The sequence below is a fragment of the Stylophora pistillata genome, chromosome 8 (genome assembly GCF_964205215.1).
Source record: "Stylophora pistillata chromosome 8, jaStyPist1.2, whole genome shotgun sequence".
Lineage (NCBI taxonomy): Eukaryota > Metazoa > Cnidaria > Anthozoa > Scleractinia > Pocilloporidae > Stylophora > Stylophora pistillata.
In genome coordinates, this window is record NC_142526.1 from 10760955 (window position 1) to 10768055 (window position 7101).

At 40.1% G+C, this 7101-nt stretch overlaps 1 pseudogene; it reads left to right on the plus strand.

Annotated features, from left to right (window-relative positions):
- Positions 1–4473: 4473 nt before the first annotated feature.
- On the plus strand, positions 4474–6401 carry LOC148724929 (uncharacterized; annotated as a pseudogene).
- Positions 6402–7101: the final 700 nt, after the last annotated feature.

The window sequence follows — 7101 nt, forward strand, 5'->3', positions numbered from 1 at the left end:
CATGGTCGTGAAACAAAATTTGAGATATTTGCATCTTGACGCGTTAGAGTCAGCCTGCGTTAGAGTGATCTTCCTTGGTGGCAGCCTGGGTGGCAGCGAGATAGCGTGAATATACGTGGATTGTAATGGGGATTCACTGTCTACGTCTGTTGCCGTTCCTTCGAATTTTTTAAAAAGTTTGACGGGCCTGTGACGTTCTTAGGAGGTAACTGACGTTATTAAGAAAGATTCGAAACTGCAATCTTCCTAAGAATCCGGCTCGACACAGATAGCAATAGTTACACTTACAACCGATGGCGGGATGAATAATTTCAAAGTCAGAAATGATATTCCTAGACGCGAGTTATTGAACAGCGAATTGACCCTTGACATACAAACGCATATTAAAGAGACAGAGGCACCAACTTTTTTCCACTTTTAGCCCCACGCCTCCTAGGAACGAAGTTGTATCGCTCCACGTTTAGTAAAAACGTACAGAGTTCCAAAATACCCTTCGAGAATAGAGGAACCTAGATGAGGGTTTTCAGAAACGTATCTCTGGAGTTATTTCTGTAGGAGAGAAGTATACTTTGAAACAAAGAAAAAAGCGCGCATAGAAGAAAATATTACCTTTTGTAACACAATCTCATCCGGCTTTGCCAAACCTCAAGAACATACAGATTAGGAAATGACACCAATAAACTGACCCTTATTATCACATCGCAAAGGAAAGTCATCAAGAAATATCCTAATAAGAGCTAAACGTTGAGGGTAGAAGATTTAAAAGCGCTAGTGAAAGGTAAGAGACGCACAGGCCTATCAACACCTTTCAACGATCGACGGCCTTTTGCTTTCCGGCTTGCCGTCGTGTCGCCTCACGCAAGGTAGAGGTTTTCACGGATCAAGTGACTCTTTTCATTGCTCTAATTAAACTGTCCTCCATTCAATGATCAAGATAGTAGATTTACCACACGACACTCGCGATTAGTTAATTTTCCTTCACTTAGGGAAGTAGATTTACAACACGATTGAGTACTTATGATAGATGTCCTTGCAGTTGTAACGCTATGTAACGCAACACACTAAACGCAACAATAGGCCTTTTCGCTCCAAAAGGGTCTCAAACACTATCACTTAACGAGTATGAGAACGATCTTCGTAGTAACGAACACTTCTTGTGTACGGGATTCGAACCCATGACCTCTGCGATACCGGTGCAGTACTCTGGTCATTATGTTGGTTCGTAATAAACCCGTTAAGTGATGAGTCAACGTTGACTATTTTTTTAAAATCACTTTCACCAGAGTGTGGTGAGGGTCGCACAACAGAGCGAGGCTCCAAATTAAGTGCGCCCTATATCCCACCCATCCCACCCCAGGGGAGGACATCCATCACACAGTAATCTCGTGTGTGGGAAATTAACGTCTCCTACCCCAACCCTGCAGGAGACGGGACCTCCATTTATTCGTCCCTATCCGAGAAGACTATAATATCTAACCATTTCTTGATGTTATAGAAAGGTAGCAAATTCTTCTCAATTATTTTTAAGACCCTGAGTGTTGGTCCGGCCGGGGCTCGAACCCTCGACCTCCCGCACAACAGTCCAGCGCTCTATCCATTGAGCTAACCGGGAGGCGGTTAAAATGACTATCACTTAAAATGCATAAAACATTTGTACCGTTTGAGCGCGTTTGGTCAGAGCTATTGAAGAAGGATCAAAGTGGCCATACAAATCTTTGAAAGGCTTCAAACTACGACGTACAACGTATTTGACCTTCTCGAAAACCGGTCTCAAATTACATTCTAAAAAAACAGTGCTTGCGTTTGTCCTTGATAACGATAGAATACTCGTTAATACGTCCGAAAAATACCTCTACACATTCAGAATATATCAAATTACTGTAGAATAGTTAAATTTAGCTGTGGTTTAATTTTGCTCATTTAAAATTTCAGGGTTTTTAGCGGTGTTTTAATTTCGCGGTTTCCTCTGTTTCATTGTTCTAACTTTTCCATAAATAAAGACGTGAAAATAAGTCCCAAAAGCATTATTTATCATGATAGTGTTCCAAGGCTTTGAAAGACGTGTGAAAGAGTTGAGAGTAGTGATGCCATTACGTGATTCTCACTTTCGCAAGCGCTGCTCATTAGTTCATGTCTTCCCTTGTATCGCGGTTAAAAAAGGCATCTTTGCCGTCGCCAAGTGTCTCGGGTTTACCCGGGCCACTTGGCCGGCCAACTCCAACTTCGCGGTGTTTAAATTTCACGCAAAGTCCCCCTGCGCGAAAATAGCGAAAATTAAACACCGCTAATAATTAACCACTTTACAGTATACTTGAAAGGAAAAAGAAACGGCCTAACTTTTTCGGAATGTTCAATCAAAATCTGCTGACTTCTGCCGCTTTTACCGTCATATTGAAAATCTACCACTCCAGTTAGATTATGTGAGACGTGAAAGTGGTGGAGGGGTGAGGGAGGAGGGGGTGGGGGGAGGGGGAGAGAGGAAAAGCTCTCCCTCTGATAGAAGGTTGTAAACTTTCTGACTTTTGAGAAAAATCAAGAGGGAAAAAAAACAGGAAAAGTTCTCTAAGGCAGTTCTAAATGCGGGTTTATATTTCCGCGCCTAAATCTTTATTTAGATGTTTCAGAAGTTTGAGGCAATGTTCAAGAATGCAATGATCGCTGCCAATTGTGACTGGGTACGGTAAACACCGTTGAACGAATATCGTTACTCAATGTTTACTGTGTGTCAACTTGATGTTTCTATGCTCCTGGGATCGATTTAAAGTCAACTAGGCAAATTAAACTCACTGGGGTTTCACTACTTTTGCGAAACCTCAGAAAGACTCGCATCCTGGTTAAGTGGCAGTTCTAGACAACTACAGATGCCGAGGGCAAGTTATCGGAGTTCTGGCCTTTGTCCCAAGGGGTGTTTAATCGAGAAAGTACGGCCTACTCACGCATTTTGATTTCAAGAACGCGGTAAACCTCGGTGGAACAAAGTTTTCCATACAAACGACACCTCGATAACATTTTCTACGTCAAAATTGAGATTTTTATAGCATTCTATGAGGGTAAACTTACAATGGGGTGAAACCCTTATATTTAGTCAGAAGGTATTGATTTTTTTTCAAATACTTTTGGCCATCGTGACGCACTTCAGCGAACCTTGCATGATAAGTTGTAAAACTTCGTTCAAACCTATCAATGTATTTTGTGCAACATGTCAATCATTCAGTTAAACCCTGCCTTATTCATTGGTTCATTTGTATCAAGTGACCCGAAAATTAGCTCTCCTATATGTTCTATAATTTCTTGAAGTCAAGTTACGGAGTTTGTTTCTAAATCAGTTGTTAAGCTGACTTAGGAGGTTTCGCAGGAGCAGCGAAACCCCACAAAATTTAGGTCACTTAGCTTTGAATTAATTGGCAAAGAAATATGTTAAACCAGGAGGAACGAACCGGGAGGAAACGAATTTATGCATTTATGCCAAGTGATGCGAATGTAAGCTATCACATATTTTTTGCCTAAGTATGGTATTTAGGTTTGACGCTGTCATGGGTGATTTGATATGATAATTAATATTAGTGAATTTGTAACCACGCAAGTGCAAATATTGATTCATATTGAAATAGAATATAATCTTTAAAATATTACTATTTACTTATAAGGCCCTGAAAGCTTTAGTACCTCAATACATATCTGATTTTTTAGTACAACATAAACCACCTAGAGCTTTGCGTTCGTCTGATAAGAAACTGTTACAAGTTCCTCGTTTCAAGCTTAAGACTTATGGAGGCAGATCTTTTAGTTATATAGCTCCATATCTGTGGAATCAGCTTCCGGACGCCATGCGGCAAGCACCATCGCTTGTGACATTTAAATCCAACCTGAAGACTCATTTATTCGATTAAGTCTTTAATTAGTCATTATGTTTTTGCTTAATACTTTTAGTAAGTTTTTTTTAGTTATCTTTATCTTATTTTTTATCCATATAGCTGTACAGCGCTCTGAACTCTAGCATGGGCGCTATAAAAGTCTTGTATTATTATTATTATTATAGAATAATTGTTCCAAACTCAGTGAGAAAAGAGATGAAAGCAAGAATACATGAAGGACACTTAGGCATTGAAAGATGTAAAACTAGAGCCAGAGAATGTCTCATCTGGCCAGGAATAACCATTGAGATAGCAGATATGATTTCACGGTGTGACATGTGCATTCAAGCACGGAAGAAACAGCAGAGAGAGCCATTGATGCCACTACCGCCAACCACTCGCGCCTGGAGCAGAGTAGCATACGATCTCTTCCAGATGAATAGAAGAGACTATCTCCTCATAGTGGACTATCACACAAGCTACCCTGAGGTTAGCCTACTTACGGAGACAACGAGCTCTGCAATAATCACACACACCAAATCAATCTTCGTGAGGCACTGCATCCCAGACAGTCATCACAGATAACAGTCTTCAATTTTCCAGCAGAGAACTGATACCGTGAATTTGCCAAACAGTGGGAGTTCACACACACAACGACAAGTCCAATACACCCTAGATCAAATGGAAAGGTTGAGCGAACTGTGCAAACAATCAAGGGACTTCTCAAAAAAGCTATCAGGTCTGGCGATGACCCATGTATTACATTGTTGAATTTCAGAGCCTGCACATCACTCGACGGCACGCCATCACCAGCCATGCTCCTAATGAACAGAAAACTCAAAACACACCTACCTAAGACCTATGCGTATGTTACACGATGTGGAAGGGTTGTGAGGCCACCCACAAGATTTTATTGACTCAAATAATGATATATTCATTACTATTGCACTAGATCAGCAACTATAGACCTTCTTGCTTATATTAATGTTTCGTTCAAGTTGTACTTCTCATCCCTTTCGGAGAGGAGATGTCATGAGTGATTTGATATGATAATTAATATTAGTGAATTTGTAACCACGCAAGTGGAAATTTTGATTCATTAGAATAAAGCACGTGTTGAGTAAGCCCGCTTTGACTGCGCTTATTACAGACTACAGACGCCACCTTCCTGAAACTACTCCTGAAAACCAAAGCAGATTGCTCTGATAAATCTGAGGCTTTTAGAGACGATGCCGCTAAAGGAATCTTACGTTATCTGGAACAACAAAGGTGGAGTGGGTAAGACTACTCTTACTTTCCACATGGCCACAAGATATGCCCAGCGCAACCCCAATGTAAACGTTGCCGTAATTGATCTTTGTCCCCAAGCAAATATCTCGATGGCTTTACTGACCACCCCCGAACAAGAAGGTTGCGATCTCCTGGCATCTTTGTACAGAGCGAACAAGACGATCAGCCTCTATCTCGAAAAACAGATTGATTTGGGGCCAAAAATGTTATACGCTAGCGATTATCTTACCCGAGTGAGTGATTACAACAGTCAAGTTTCTTCCAATCTGTACCTTCTTTCTGGTGACATGTGCCTGGAGTTGGCAACTCGTGGTCTTGACTACTTCCGACGCGGGATGGATAGTCCCAGAGTTACGCCATGAAAGACTGTCACTACCTCCATCAGGTCATTCATTGAAGGTTCAGAAAAGAGAATCAGAGGAGTGAGTCAAGACAGCCGGAATCAATGGGTCGTTTTCATCGATACCAATCCATCGTTTTCGATTTATACCGAAATAGCGCTCGCAGCAGCGAACAAGTTGATCATCCCAATCAACGCAGATGATTTTTCCAAGCAGGCTGTTCGTGCAATGTTGGATTTAGTGTATGGCATACCTCCGGATGATCAACCTGATGATTTTCAAGCTTATCGGAAATACACGTTCAGTCACAATATGAAAGAGTACAAGCTCGATACGCCGAAAATACATCTGCTCATTAATAACAGAGCAACCACCATACGTAAGAATACCGCAAAGGTCTTTAAGTTAATGGGCAATGAAAACCTTAGTGTTCTTCACGAGGCTTACCAGCAACATCCAGAATGCTTTACATCCTGCAAGGCGGAGGTAATTGAGAGCATGGAAGCTTTCAAGAAGCAATATTTTGCCGATGTAGGAGATTTTCACACACATGCCATACTTTCACTTCACTCAGGATGCCCTCTCGCAAGCCTGAGCGGATCAGTCTCCTTCAGTGAGGGAGCTAGTAGTGACGTAAAAGTTGATTTTAAAAAGAAGGAAAATTACCTACAATGGCTCGATATAGTTGTGAACAAGCTGTAACTGAGAGCTTTGCTTGTAATCTGATGGTTCACGTTGGCATTTAGATTTGTATCGAGAGTTTTGTTGTTGCTTTAGTCCTAGTATACCGACTAAGAAGATCTCTGTTGCAGAGAACCAGAGTGAAAGAGTTGTAATAGAGTAAATTTTAAAAGGAAAAAGCATATCACTTTGTGGTGGTTAAGTCCATTTACCAAATAAACTGCTTATTGAATTACGATGTATGAGAGTATTTTGCAGCCATTTTATTTGACTATAAAAAATTGCGATGAAATCGAAAAGTTTAAAGAATAAAAAACCATCTTGGTTTAAGAAAAATGCGACGACGTTTTGACTTTCGCTTAACGTCATTATCAAGTCAATAACGAGTGAAATGAGAACGAATATAAATGTAAAAGAATTCCTAAGAGACACGGATAACAAAATTGAAAATATGTAAATAACAAAGAATTCACACTCAGAGTCATTGCGTGTGAATTCTTTGTTATTTACATATTTTCAATTTTGTTATCCGTGTCTCTTAGGAATTCTTTTACATTTATATTCGTTCTCATTTCACTCGTTATTGACTTGATAATGACGTTAAGCGAACGTGGAAACGTCGTCGCATTTTTCTTAAACCAAGATGGTTTTTACTTTTCGATTTTGTCGCAATTTTTTATAGTTTAATTGTTTAACAATTCTCTTCTCCTTCGTCATTTTATTTAGTAAAAGGAAATGCTTGCTGTAAAAAAGAAACTAGTGAGAGAATGTCATGATGAGGCAAATTCGTAGATGGGAACTGTTATCGAGGTTTGTTTATATTAGCAACTTTGTTCGGTCGATTCTAGGAAACATTAGAAATTTGAGGAAATTATTGTGAATTGAATTATATCAACAAAGCTCACCGATACTGAAGGCGTATGTTGCTCTAGTGT